The sequence below is a fragment of the Bactrocera neohumeralis genome, unplaced genomic scaffold, assembly GCF_024586455.1.
Source record: "Bactrocera neohumeralis isolate Rockhampton unplaced genomic scaffold, APGP_CSIRO_Bneo_wtdbg2-racon-allhic-juicebox.fasta_v2 cluster11, whole genome shotgun sequence".
Taxonomy (NCBI): Eukaryota; Metazoa; Arthropoda; class Insecta; order Diptera; family Tephritidae; genus Bactrocera; species Bactrocera neohumeralis.
The window spans coordinates 20,237,160-20,252,793 of NW_026089624.1; the positions used below are offsets into that span (position 1 = coordinate 20,237,160).

Here is a 15,634-nt window from a genome sequence, read left to right on the forward strand (position 1 = left end):
GGAAGCTCATCGAAAGAACAACTTCTCGAGGCCAATAGTCCTCCTCGCAATAATCGACATATGAAATGCTTTCAATAGCGCAAAATGGGAAAATATGATCGACGCACTAGAAAGTCGCTTCAAAACGCCCCTCTACTTGATGAAAATGGTACGAAGCTATCTTAAAGACAGGAAACTACTATACGATACGAGTGATGGCCCACAAAGTAAGGAAATAACCTCTGGTGCAGCGCAGGGATCAATACTTGGACCAGATCTATGGAATACCAGCTACGATGGAATTTTAAACGTTGAAATGCCTGACGATTGCTACCTCGTTGGCTACGCAGACGATATCGCCGCCGTCATAACCGCGCGTAATACCGACATGGCCAGGCGTCGACTTTCACAAGTTATGATACGAACACAGACATGGTTGGACTCACACGGCCTCAGCCTAGCTGCTGAAAAAACAGAACTGATCCTGCTCACTAGGAAACATATCCCGCTGGAGGTTAACATGCAAGTTCATTCAGAAACTATTAAAACGACGAAAACCCTAAAATACCTTGGAATAAGAATGGACAACAAATTAACGTACTGGGCTCAAATCCAACAAGCTGCAAAAAAGTCAGCAAATATAACCATGGTGCTATCAAGACTCATGGCAAACATCGGAGGCCCACTTGCAAGTAGAAGGAAATTGCTTATGGACACAACACAGTCAACACTATACGGTAGCGAAATATGGGCCGATACATAAAAAGTAGAACATGGCAACACATGGCCACACTACAACAGGCGAGGAAGCAAACTCTCGAACTCTGGCAAGATCGGTGGACAAGGGAGAGCAAAGGAAGATGGGCCGCAAAACTGATTAAGGAAATAGAGAAGTGGCACAGTAGAAAACACGGCGAGGTAAATTACTATATAACACAGATGCTGTCCGGTCACGGGTATTTCCGAAAATACCTATACAACGTGGGAAAAGCAGAAAGCCCGGCATGTATTTACGGAGACGAACCACTCGACGATGCAAACCATACCATTTTCAAGTGCCACCGGTGGAAAGAAGCACGGAGGACAGTACAAAACAAACTCGGAGAACTAAGTGCGGAAAATCTCTTAGAAAAAATGATATCTAGCAGCGAAAACTGGAAAATAATTGCCTCGTACGTGGAACATGCTCTACGCAGTAAGAAAAGAGACATGGACGCAGATTCCCAATAGAAGACGAGCCAAATAGCTTGATACTGGCTACAAAATCGTAGGCATCCCTGGACGCAGGGAGAGTAGAAATAGACCTGTAATGGGTCCATCTTGGAAACCTTGCCCTGAAGTAATGCGATTGCGTTCCCGGGGTAGGGGAAAACATTCCATGATAGAAGGGGGGAGTGTTTTAGTGGGTACACCACTCACGTAGGATGACGATCCCTATATGGTGCGAAGGCATTTTAAACCCTCCTTACGGCCTAAAAAAAAAAAAAAAAAAAAAAATACAGCAGCCTTAGTTATTACATCATTAAATTCTTCTTATACTTTCATCAATGTCTCTTCCTGTATTTATTTTGCAATAAATATTGATGTGTCGGCTGATATATTTTCTACACTTCAACTAGTTAGTTTTATGAGATGTAAGAGAAACTTTTGGCTCAAATATCACGGGCTGTTCGTATAACTTTATTAGTACAGGAAAATGATCAGATTATAAGTCTGTTCATATATCAGCTGTCATAAGCGATCTATCTATATTTTTGACTACAGCAAAGTCTATTAAGTCTGGTATTTTTTTCTATGTCGGCTTACCAAGAGATATTATATCCAGCTTATTATGCTTATTCATAATAGTGTAGTACAGCCGTCGTCCATTCGGATTACTAGAGCATAGTGGCTTAAACGATTTCTAATCAACACTGCCGTGCGCTTTTCCATCCGGATGATTTGTGACATAGAATCTAAATCCCGGCATATTCAAATTATTTTAATTTGATAAATGAGTTTCTGATATAAGCATTAAATCTATATTTTTTTCAGACAGGCATCTATTAATCACTAATTTATGTTGGTTAACACCGTTAGCATTCCATATACAGATAAATACGCTCATTTCTTACTTAATAAATTTTACAGCATCTGATTTTATCATTTTATTAAATTTTGAATCATGTTTTGAATGGTAGACATAAAATCACACATCAATTGTTATCAATCACTGTGTAAGATTTAAAACCATAGTTTCAATACCTCCATTTGTCTTTGCCTTTCACTATATTTGCATAGCTTCCTTGCATAGTATTATTATTAAAAGTAAAAGGATTTGAACTTTTATCTGAGGTTGATATAATTTCATTACGGGGTGTTTGTATCATTTGGTTACGACGTGCTTGAATGCCCTGTGACAACTTCGATTTCAAATCTTTATATACAGGACAACTCCTGTAGTTAGTAGTGTGATTTCTTCCACAATTGCTGCATTTTTTATTTAAATCGTCTTTCATAAGGGTGCATTTAGAAGTGGGATGTAAATCATCACATACCACACAAACACTGCGAAGAGTGCAATATGATTTGGTTTGCCCATATTCTTGACAGTTAGTACAATGTACCGGAACGTTTCTTTTATGTGATTCTTCAACAGTTACTCTGCGATGCAGCAAATATTTCAGATTAGTTATAGGATGTGTTTCATTTTTATTGGATGTGGTACTTTGTTAATATTAAATATATTTACAACAGTTTTAATACCAAAACCGCATTCTTTCAATGCTTCTTTAACCTTTTTCAGTGTAGGACTGAAATTTTGTTTCATCTATATTGCATTTTTTCAAAGGTACTATATGATTATTAGTACCTACAATTTTACTTAATTTAGCAACAAGAGCATTACAGGTACGCTCGCGCACATAGGAGCATTTTCCTTCAAAAACCGGACACAAGTAAGAATTAGACTACAGATGCTACTCAAAATTGATTTTTAGTACCTAAGTAACCATACTACAATAAACCGATTAAATGATTGATTCAGTCCGCTATATTTCCACACAAGTAGTCGGAACCTAGACTTCGTTCAGGACGTACGTCCTTATTCTCGATACTCTCTATTATTCTCAAAATTGCAACCGGTGTTTCTTGTTGCGTGAAGTGATTTCTGGAAAATATTTGTTATGGATTCTGGACAACATGGTGTGTATTTAATTTTCATAATATAAATATTAATTTAGTTAATGAATTTTTTACTTTTTGTTGGGAAAACAATGAAATATCAAAAGAAAAAACCAAAAAATATTTATATTCGTGTTGGGGTATTATAAATTAATTTTTTTTACTAAACAACAGGGTTTCTACTTATCATATAAACTTAAACTTTTTCCCCATCTTTCCCCCGCTTAAAAAAAAGAACGTTGAATTAGGTTTGTCACTTGCATAAAATTAGTACTGCTTTTATTTATTTATTTTAATTAAATACTGAGATCCTGCTAAATTATTCTAGACGGGTGGTATATAAATGGTATAAGGGGCTCTATCGGAACCGGTGTAAAAATTGGACAATGGGCGTGGCACCACCCACTTTTTAGAGAAATCCCACATCTCGGAATCCGACAGACCGATTTCGACAAAATATGTGGTATTTTTTTAATATTTAGATGTCACAGTGTGAAAATGAGTGAAATCGGACTACAATCACGCCTACTTCCCAAATAACACAATTTAAAATTCCATTTGATTCTTTCACTTTCCAATGCACAAATAAAGAAGTTGTTAATATAACGGTATAAAATTTTGCGGAAATAATTCCGTTGAAGTATGCTACCTTCTGACCAAAAATTGTCCAAATCCAACCGAAACTGTTCAAGTTCCTAGGTACCGTATATGTGGACCCGATACCGATAGTTGACTCTTGATCAAAAATATCGTTCAATATGTGAGATATGAAATTGAAATTCACACAATATTTTCCTGAGAATAGTATTTATTTCTGTGAAAAATGGGTTGAATCGGGTCAATACTACCCTGAGCTCCCTAATATAAAGGTTTTCGAACTTCAAGGTCACTTTATGCTGGATATGTCCGCCAATATTTGAGTCATCTCAATGAAAATTTCAGAACATATTTTATTCACAACAGTGTATCTTTGAGGCTTAAATAGATACGATTGGGCGAAAACTTGACCCTCCATATAACTATTACCAAGATTTTCGAACATCCACTTGGCCCTACGTACCCAGGGAACATTTTTTGAGTATGTGGCATATTAGTAGTATGTGGGATGACCAAATGGTCGATACTACCCCCTACTCAAATATATTCAATATAAAATGCTCGATTGCACCCGAACTTAGCCCTTCCTTTCTTGGTTTATTTGAATATATTGAATATATATATTTATTATACTTTCCGCCAAATATTCTAATGCTCATTGCGTCAACGCTAACCCTTGTTCTCTCATTGACAAATGAAGTTGAAGTCTCTCCGAAACTTCATGATAATAGTACCAGCAGCTTTCATAAGATCTATTCCGAGGACTACTTAAGCGATGACGACACAATTAGTATGTTAAGTCAACAGTTGAATTAGAGCAGCGCAAGTACCGTTTGTTCACCTTCAACACTAGAACGACCATCGCTGCAGCAGAATCGCCGGTTACTTCATCAACTCTTTCTTTATACAACGGGACAAATACAAAAGTTTCTCCAAACTCTACCTACAAATCTTCGTACTTCGATTTTTTGGTTAAAATCTGGACATAAATAACCTGGAACGTGCGCGATCACCGATGCTTGGTCAAAGTGGTAATAACTTAAGAAATGACTTAAACGCTTCAGTATTAAATGTATCCTTCAGTGGAGAATCGAATGCGCATTTAACAGTGCAAAAGAACGGTTTCTACGGTCAGTATCGCATCGGGAGACCAATGAGCCAGCGCAACTTCTCTGGAAATTCTGGTGGATTACACTCGCTATTTTCATTGTACAGTAACACGGTGTATCAGCGTCCTGCTTCGACAAATTTAATCACACCATATCGGTTTAGCACCACTTGTATTGCACAAACGCCTGCCACGTCCTGGTTATCAACTGGAAGTTTGAACCAACTTAACAAAAATTTTCCAGAACCACGGCAAACAATGACCACAATTGGAGAAAATTTAACTCGCGCTTCATCAATCATCGAGGTTCGAGTCTCAAAATGACCGATTAAATATGTCACGTGGGAACTCTTTCAGCAACGGAAGTAAAGACAATGCGGCTCATCCTACAGCTTCAGAAGCCACAAGGAGCTTTCAGCCAATTGACGCTGGCACGTCCCTCGCTGTTGACTAACCCGCAGTTGGTGACTCCATTAACAGTAAATTGTGGTTTGACATCACCTCCCGCCAGTCAAGCGCCATCTATGGGCGACCTTTGGGATGCACCCGCTCAAAGAAAAGGTCTCGAAGGACTTGACATATTTAACTTACGTAAAATTAACGATGAACTGCCACTGCCCACTCATAAATATAAACGCGGTGATCTGCTCAAAAATGGAAGGAAAGCCAATTAATTTCTCAATTTCAAGTTCTGCTATGATTCATACACATAATTGTTTTTATCACCACACATTAAACAATATTAATTTAATTTATTGTTTAGTTAACAAGATAATTGTAACTTTTACTATATAGTATCGCACAATTCTTTCATAGCTTGTACACATATTTTTTTATTATTTATACAAAAACGTTAAAAGGCAGCAGATTGAAAACAAAGTTGTGTTCAAAAATGTTGATTTGCTAACATAATACTGACTACATTAATGGTTACATTAGTGGTTTTGGATTGTAATTTTATTTTTAAAGTTCTAGTTATAATCGTAAACTAAGCTCTGCCATGTAAACTCATTTGTAAATTGTTTTTACAAGTTGACATGTTCAAAGAATGTCTTAAGAAAGGAAGGAATCTTAAGACTACTTTCAAGCTTTCATATAAAAAAAAAAAAAACGAAAAAAAAAAAAATAAAAATCACTTTAAATAATTTTGTCCGGTTTTTGAGATCATATGCTCCTATGTGCGTCGTCTGATCCATTGCTTAGTAAGGCAAATCTGATTTTTAAAACTTCAGGTTTATTCTTAATTGGTATTAGTGTGCCGCCTTGAAATTTTTTAGGATTGAGCGCAGACTTTGAAGGACTTACTTTCCTTTTTATACTAACGTAACGGTCAATGCCAGTTTGTACAGAGGGGCCTTTTTTATTGGTACGTTCTCACCTTGCGTTATGGTTTTCTTCGCTGCCTGCGCGCTTGCTTGTACCTGTTTAATTGTTGGTGTGGTCACGTTTGTTGCTGGCCGTTCTCTGCTGCTTTTGTTATCTATAAGCTCTGCTTATGGTGATTCTTAGTTGGTCGCTGCGATGACTCATCCTTCCCACCGTTGCTTTGTTTGTTGATAGGAGCTGAATTTGCAGGCTCGACAAAGCTAATGTAGGCATTCAGAGAATGACTACGGCCTTGTTGGTGGGGCTGCACTGCGCTCATGTTTTTGTTTTAATGTTTATTTCGCACTGAAGTATTATTTGTTATTTTATTATGTTTATGGTTTGTGAACAGTTTATTTTTTTGTGATTTTTATGTTTTGCTTAATGCACTTTTTGAATATTTGTTCACTTATTTTTATTTTTTTTTGTATAAAGTTTTTACGGAGCGCATCAAGACCGCGTCCGTATAGATTGAAAGCTTACATGTCACTCTATACAGGGCAAGTTGAATACAAAATTAATAAAATAAAAAATGAATATGAGATAACATATTTTGTTTATTTGTACTTAATAACAAAGCGAATAAAATTAGTATCAATTCTTTCCAAATTTGGAAGTAGTCCACGGGGGTAACGGGGAAAAACGTTTTCGTTTTTATATATTTAGTAATTCGTTACTGGCGATTTTTTTTTAATAATTAGCATTTTGCAAGTGTAGAGAGAAATAGGACACTTGGCTACTATTGATTATTTCTCATTTGAAAATCGAGAGTTTTGCTAGAAAGTTATTGATCGGGGATAAGAGGATACCCTATTTTTTTAGTGTGAGAGCGTCTCAAAATTTGTGTTTTTTGTAACATGTTTCGTTGCAGCTAGATAGGACAAAATAAACATTTATTACGATTAAAAATTATTATATATTAGACAATTAATATATAAACAAAAAATATTTTAATATTTTCTATTATTTTATAGCATAATAAAACAGCTGACTTTTGAACTTTCAATACTGAATAAAAATGATTTAATCTTGATAGCTCTCAATTAATAAATGTTTGTAAACATTTCCAAATGAAAATAAATAAATTTCCACAAATTCAATTGAATTTCACATTTTCCATACTGTTCATTGTTTTAAACTTTTTAAAAGTTTTGTTGGAGGCAACAAATCCCTTCGGTTTTTAAATTTCCAATCTGGTCGTTCCAAACGTTCCAATTGCGAAACGGGAGGGGAGTTGCTCTCTAATTTTTAATGACAGAAGAGTCGGGCATCTCTTTATCTCTGTTATTATTTTTAGTGTGCTATTTTAATTTGCATAAATAATAAACAAATTGATATTGAAGACATTGTCCTCGATAAAAACTGTGCACATCAACGCATCAATGACGCTTATTTAAAATAATAATAATGATCAGAAACATGGAAGTGAAGGATTGGTTTTCCACCGCAATCATTGAAGTATTAAAATGGAATGATGAAAAACTTACGAGCGGGCCAAAAAATCAACGTTCGAATGATCTTTTGACTAGACTTAATGAACTGTGGTATTCCATTTCGATCGAACTGAAGTTTTGAAAATTTTTCCCATTTTGACAGGTTGTATCAATTTAATCATGACAACTCAGTTGAGGAAAAATTCAAAAGTTATGCCAAGAGAATTCCCCTAAATTCTTGCTGTAGGTTGGCAGTGTTGTCAATATGTCAAAGTGATATGTGCGTTTTATTATTCGGCGATGTGCGTAATATTGTTATATTAATGCTGTATAAGGAGTAAGTAAGCTAATGCCAATTAACTTTTTTGTACTGGTCAATATAGTGCTTGAATTTTATTTGATTTTACCACTCATATTAATGGTCGTTAAGTCAATAAATGGTGTCAAATTTATAGATTTCGGCTACAGCTCTTTGCATAACGCGAAATATCGTGAAAAAAACGCAATTCACCTGCAGTAGGCACAGGGTTTGTCTGAAAAGAAATAGGACTGATTTTCTTCTGCCGCGACTGTACTTCGGAGCGTGCCCGCACCGACTGGATTTGGTAGAGAGCATTTCTAGCTAATAAAAGAGCGGCTGGTCAGTTGTATCTGAGCACCTGCAGAGCAGAGATAAAGAGATGTCCAACTCCTCTCTCACTAGAAGTGAGATAGCAATTGCTAAACGTCAAAGTTCAGTAGGTTTTGACGTTTATCAATTGGAAACGAGCGATGGTCAGATTGAAATCTTACCAAACATATATGTAAACGGAGGGATTTGTTGCATCGTTCAAGACCACTTATAAAAATGTAAAATAATGAAAAATAAATAAATTTGTGAAATTTAAATTTTTGATGAAACGTTTTGTAATTTGAAGCATCGTAGTATTATTTTCAATGGAAAATGATTAAAAACATTTAATGATTGAGAGCTAACAAGCTTAAATCCTTTTATTGGGTATTGAAAGGTCAAAAGTCAGTTGTTCTAATATACTTTAAAAAGATTTAAATAGTTTCTCCATATAATATATAACCACTATATAGTAATTTTTATCCGTACTAAATGTTGGGTGTTTCAATTTAAATGTACGCGATTAAATTCTGTGTGAAACTCGGTAAAGCTGCAACAGACATTTGCTTTGAACAAACAGGCTTAACCAGATGTTGCTTTAGCAAGAAGTGTTGTGTTTCGGTGGCATCAGGCCTCAAAACTACCCCCCAAGTGTACGTTCACAATAAAAACATGACGGCCACCTCTGGTGAAAAAGAGTGGCGAGAGGTTAAAACAGGTTGCAAAAAGCAAAAATGCTATAACATTAAATTATAAATTTATAGTAGGTAGGTAGGTAGGAGTGCAGCCCTATCGGGCTCAATTAGCACTTGATGTGCCATTTTGATACATTATTCGTAGAACCTCCTGCATCTGCTCTTACGTTTCACCTTCTCTCTCAAACCATTTTGAGGTTTCGATGAAACTACTTATGTCCGATATGCTTTTGGTGGAAATCCATTCAAGGTTTGGTGCTTGGTGGATTCCGAGTGTTTTGTGTCGGATCTGTGCTAGAGCTGGGCATTCGAAGAGAAAGTGGAAGATTGTTTCCTTGTTCCCTGCTACTCCGCAGCCATGGCAGATGTCGTTGTAGGGCAAGCCCATTTTGGACGTATGTTCCCCAAATGGCCAGTGCCCTGTTGTGGTTGCTGTTATTCTGTAAATACTTTTTCTTGACCTATTTAATAAGTCATTGGTTCTTTTCCTGTCATATGTTGGCCATAATTGTTTAGTTATGACGCATTTTGTAATGTTTTTCCACCTGTTGTTTGCAATTTGCTGAAATTGTCTATTGATCTCTCCTTTTATCGATCCTAGCGGGCTTGGTATTAGCTCCGCCTTGGATTCATTGAGGAAAGTTCCTGCCTTTGCCAACTCGTCTGCTTTTTCGTTACCGAAAATGTTCCTGAACCATGAACCCAGATAAAGTTTAGCTGGAGCTTGTCTTTTATTGAGCTTAGTGCACTCTTGCAGTTGTGAACTGTACTGGAATTTGTCATGGGTGAAGACAAAGCCAGGAGGGCCGCCTGGCTGTCCGTAAATATAGTTGCTTTATGTGTATTCCCGTGGTTTTCTAATAGAACTTCGCAGGCTTTTTCTATGCCTAGTACTTCTGCTTGGAAGATGCTAGACGAGTTCGGTAGACGTATAGAGAGAGATATGCCTAGATCAGCGGAGAATACCCCCGTGCCTACTCCGCAGTCCATTTTGGACCCGTCGGTATAGATTGAGGTGGTATCTTCCTCTACCATTGAACCTTTTCTCCATTCTCGTCTAGATGGTATCCTCACCTGGAAGTGTCTATTGAAATCTAGCTTTGGGAGAATGTAGTCTGATTTGTTAATAGTGAACTTGTTTAGAATTACACTATGTCCGTAGTTCTGCTGATTCCAACCTCCCAATTCTTTTATTCTTATCGCCGCAATAGCTGCTGTTTTGTGAATAAAAATGTCCATTGGTAGTTGATGCAGGATCACATTGAGCGCATCAGTCGGACATGACCTGATTGCACTCGTAACACCCGCACATGCTGCTCTTCGTATTCCATTTAATTTTCTAATATTGTATTGTTTGTTTAGCGCTGGCCACCATACCAGAGCTCCATATGAAAGCATAGGTCTTATGACAGCCGTATACATCCACATGATTATACTTGGTTTAAGGCCCCAATTCTTGTTAACGATTTTCTTACAAGTATAGTAGGCCATGTATGCTTAGTTTATTCTTTTTTCTATATTTATTTTCCAGGACAGTTTGGTGTCTATCTCCACCCCCAAGTATTTAGCTGTGAGGGATAGAGTTAGTGTTGTACCGTTTAGTACCGGAAGTTGAAACTGAGGTATTTTGGTTCTGCTAGTGAATAGCATCAATTCTGTTTTGTTCGGGTTAACTCCTAGACCATTGTTTTTAGCCCATAGGTAAAACCTACGAAGTGCTCTTTCCATAATCTCGCTGACTGTTGAAGGAAACATGCCTGAAACCAACAACACTATATCGTCTGCATACGCTACTGCTTTCACCCCTCCACCGTTTAGTTGGAGTAGTATTTCGTTCAGCGCTGCAACCCATAGAAGCGGAGAGAGGACCCCCCCTTGAGGCGTTCCTCTACTCACATAGCTTGTTTGTGTTGCAGCGCCGTTTGAAGCTATAATAATTTATAGTACTATATTTATACACTTCTAAATACTATTTTAAACTTTGCTTATAGAATGAAGTTTAATGCTGCAAAAAATATAATTATATCTTCTTGATATAAATGAATATGCTATATTAAGGAGGATGGAGTCATGTGTAGAAGTTCACGGAAGTGAGGAAAGTTATCTGATCGCCATTCACTTGGGAGTGGCCAGAAACCATTGGCTCAACCAGCTCACGACTTCCGGTCTTTGACCAAGTATCCTCTGGGTAGCCTAAGAACATCCGCTCGAAGGCGAAACATCCCCTGCCTGGTTGTGCGCTGGGTTTAGGACCCGTCACGTAAAAAACTCTACCAATGAAAAATTACCAACAGCCTCGGAAGAGAAACCCCCCTTTCTATGACGACCATGGTAAACGACATAAGGACGACGAATTAAGGACATGCACCTGGAATGTCCAGTCCCTTAATTGGGAAGGTGCCGCTGCCCAGCTGGTTGATGTCCTCGTGAAAATAAAGGCTGACATCACCGCCGTCCAAGAAATGCGGTGGATGGGACAAGGACAGAGACGAGTAGGTCTTTGTGACATTTACTACAGTGGCCTTATAAAGGAGCGAAAGTTTGGTGTGGAATTCGTGGTGGGAGGGAGACTCCGTCGCCGAGTACTACCATTCACTCCGGTGAATGAACGTCTAGGCACAATCCGCATCTAAGCGAGGTTCTTCAACATATCGCTGATTTGTGCCCACGCCCCGACGGAAGAGAAGGACGATGTGACCAAATATGCCTTCTATGAGCGCTTGGAGCGCGCCTATGAGAGCTGCCCCCGCCACGATGTCAAAACCGTGCTTGGCGACTTTAACGACAGGGTGGGCAAAGAAGGTATCTTTGGCACTACGGTCGGTAAATTTAGCCTCCACGACGAAACATCCTAAAATGAGTTGAGGCTGATCGACTTCGCCGGGGCCCGAAATATGGTTATCTTTGGTACTAGATTCCAGCATAAGAAAATTCAACAAGCACTCCCAACGATTGGAATTTAAGTGTGCTCTGCCCAATCCACAAAAAGGGAGACCCCACAATCTGCGCCATTTACCGTGGGATTAGCCTCCTCAACATCGCATATAAGGTTCTTTCGAGCGTATTTTGTGAAAGATTAAAGCCCACCGTAAACAAACTGATTGGACCTTATCAGTGTGGCTTTAGACCTGGAAAATCAACAACCGACCAGATATTCACCATGCACCAAATTTTGGAAAAGATCCGTGAAAGGAGAATCGACACACACCACCTCTTCGTCGATTTCAAAGCTGCTTTTGACAGCACGAAAAGGAGCTGCCTGTATGCCGCGATGTCTGTATGTGGTATCCCCGCAAAACTGTGTAAACTGACGTTGAGCAACACCAAAAGCTCCGTCAGGATCGGGAAAGACCTCTCCGAGCCGTTCGATGCCAAACGAAGTTTCAGACAAGGCGACTCCCTATCGTGCGACTTCTCCAATCTGCTGCTGGATAAAATAATTCGAGCTGCAGAACTTAATCGAACAGGTACAATCTTTTATAAGAGTGTACAGCTGCTGCCGTATACCGATGATATTGATATCATCGGCCTCAACACCCGCGCCGTTAGTTCTGCTTTCTCCAGACTGGACAAGGAAGCAAAGCAAATGGGTCTGGTTGTGAACGAGGGCAAGACAAAATATCTCCTGTCATCAAGCAAACAGTCGTCGCACTCGCGACTTGGCGCTCACGTCACTGTTGACAGTCATAACTTTCAAGTTGTAGATAGTTTCGAATATTTGGGAACCAGCATAAACACCACCAACAATGTCAGCCTGGAAATCCAACGCAGGAAAACTCTTGCCAACAGGTGCTACTTCGGACTAAGTAGGCAATTGAAAAGTAAAGTCCTCTCTCGACGAACAAAAACCAAACTCTATAAGTCGCTCATAATTCCCGTCCTGCTATATGGTGTAGAGGCTTGGACGATGACATCAACTAATGAGTCGCCGTTGAGAGTTTTCGTGAGAAAACTTCTGCGAAAGATTTATGGTCCTTTGCGCATTGGCCATGCCGAATATCGCTTTCTATGGAACGATGTACGAGATTTACGACGACATTGAGGAGCGCAACAGGACCGTGTCAGCTCGCACGCAACGTAGCGGTACTAGCAACCGTGGACCTGTCAGTGCAACCCTGACCGCAAGGCGTGGCGACGAAAGGGCAGCGCCCTCGGACACATACGTCCAAACAGTGAAGCGGAAGAGCGGCGAGATCACGCCCCAGGAACCCCCCAGCTCCAAAAGGATGAAAGACAGCCGGAAGCCAACCATCCGTACCGGCTCCCCACCGGGTGGAGGAAGGGCGACGCAGATATGCGGATGCTGTTAAAGGCATCCGCATGCCTGTACTGCCTCAAAACTACCCGGCGGAGTCGCTCGGATCGGAGGAGCTTACCGTGCTCCAGGACCTCCTCATGGAAGAGGTATTCAGAGGGAATGAATACGCGGCGTCCTTCCTTTAGGGTGGATTTCAAAGGAGGTATGCTACAGATGGACTGTAAAGACGAGACGTCCGCCAACTTGCTGCGAGAATTCGCCCCACAGCTGGGAGGGTCCCGTCCTCTGTGCGAGAAGGGCGAAGGACTTTCCAATCATGCACAGTATGACAATGTTCCTCCCCCGTTGCGGGAACAAGCTCTATGAGTTCGCCCTAGGTCTGGTTTAGAACCAAAACCTGGGCCTAAAAAGTTGTGTACCTGTACATAGACGACGGCAGCGTGGACGAGGTTGCGAATCAACCCAGCGAGAGCAGGGCTGGGCAGGCTATGCCTGCGGCGACCCCCGAAATCCCAGATGACAGTTCCTGCGGCCAGGGAGCAGAGCTACCCTCCACGCAGGAACTCCTTGAGGGGCTAGGAGACCCACTGGACGGCAGCGCGGTTGACGGCGGGGATGAGGATCTGCTTCTCCTCGAACCACTATTGTAGTAACCATCAACACGGAAGTCGCCCAGGTGAACCTGCATCACGCGGCGGCAGCTTCAACTGTCATAACGAGCAGGTTCACAGCGGATACACTGGGCATCCTGCTGATCCAAGAGCCTTGGGTCCATAGAGGAGAGGTTAAAGGCCTCAAGACGGAGTGCAATAAGGTAATCTGGAGGTGGTGGCACTGCAGAAGATACAAGCTTCCCCTAATTATTGGCTGTGGCGCAAACGCCCACCACTTAGAATGGGGCAGTGCAAACTGCAATGCAAGAGGTGTAGATATTAGGTAATAGTTTAGCGATAGAGAATGTAGGGTGTGAACCCACATTCAGAACTATAAGCAGGTGGGAGGTGATGGACATCGCCATGAGCAATGAACCCGCGAACGGATTGGTCTCACAATGGCGAGTCTCAACGGAGCCCTCCTTGTCAGACCACAGGATTGTAAGATTCACGCTAAAGGTAGAGGTCAGACAACTCCCCCCTAGACGCAACCCTAAGCGAGGAATTGAGCAATAGGGGGCAGACTGATAAGAGCGTTTCAGACCCAGGAATTGAGAGTAGGCTCTCTGAGCTGAGCGGGTCTGTTATCAATGCTTATCATGGCAGCTGCCCTCTAAAAGTGCCTACAGGCAGACGAAACTATCCCTGGTGGTCAAGGAAACTTGCAGACTTCCGGAAAAATGTACGGAGCCTATTTAACAAAGCGAAACGTACGGGCGTCTGGGAAGAATATAGGAGCTACCTCACTTAAAAAAAGGAGATTAGGTCTGCAAAGCAGGCAAGCTTCAGGAGATTCTGCGAAAATGTCACCACCACACCAGAAACGGCTCGACTGAATAAAGCTCTGGCTAGAGGTATGACTGACGCAGTAATAGCAATCAAAAGTGGTGACGGGACTTTTACGGCTAGCGCAGAAGACAGAGCTACGAAGCTTCTGCGGGCGCACTTCCCAGAGACTATTCGGGAAGACCAATGTCTACCCGTGATCGAACACAAGCCACCTCACGAGGATTGGAGAAGGTGATCTTTATACCCAAAGTAGGAAGAAAAGAATACCCATTGGCGAAATCTTTCAGGCCATTCAATCTGACTTATTTCCTACTAAAAACCATGGAGAAGATCGTTGACCATGAAATAAGGTCGAAAGCGATGGAGAGGACACCCCTGCATGCGGCTCAGCATGCGTACAGAGCGGGCAGATCTACCAGTACTGCTCTGTACCAGCTAACCTCTGAGATAGACAGTTCACTGGAGAATGGGGAGGTGATGCTTTGTGCTTTCTTGGACATCGAAGGTGCCTTTGACAACACGTCTCATAGGAGTGTAGCCAGAACACTGGAGAAAAGGAATGTGGCAGCACCGGTGCGTAGATGGATAGAAGCCGTACTGCGCACCAGAATTGCTAAGACCACAATAGTAGATAAAAGAATTCGTCTCAGCACAACAAGAGGCTGCCCACAGAGGGGTGTGTTATCACCCCTGCTAAGGAGTCTTGTCGTAGACGACCTATTAGCACTGCTAACGGACAATGGGATCCGCTGCCAAGGGTATGCGGACGATCTTGTAATTGTAGCCAAAGGCAAATAGGAGGACACTCTCTGCGACCTAATACAAAGAGGTCTAAACCTGGCAAAGGGGTGGTGCAGGGCGTTTGAATTAAACATCAACCCCTCCAAGACGACCATAGTACCGTTTACGAGACGCAGGTAGGGACCTGGTCTCAGGAATCTCACACTCGCAGGCAGAGAGATAGAGATGACCAATAAGGTCAAAT

General features: G+C 40.8%; 1 protein-coding gene and 1 pseudogene across 9 annotated transcripts in view; one reads left to right on the forward strand and one right to left on the reverse strand.

The window, feature by feature from the left end:
• The window catches only part of LOC126766111 (uncharacterized), a 132,863-nt gene that overhangs the window by 72,536 nt on the left and 44,693 nt on the right, over window positions 1-15,634 (reverse strand). The window contains exon 1 of one of the 9 annotated variants that reach the window (XM_050483943.1): window positions 6,268-6,660. The exons of the other annotated variants lie outside the window; for them this stretch is intronic. The gene's annotated coding sequence lies outside the window, so the exon portion shown is untranslated. Of the gene's footprint in view, window positions 1-6,267; window positions 6,661-15,634 lie in introns of those variants that run through there. 9 annotated transcript variants of the gene reach the window in all.
• On the forward strand, window positions 4,060-5,565 carry LOC126766141 (uncharacterized; annotated as a pseudogene).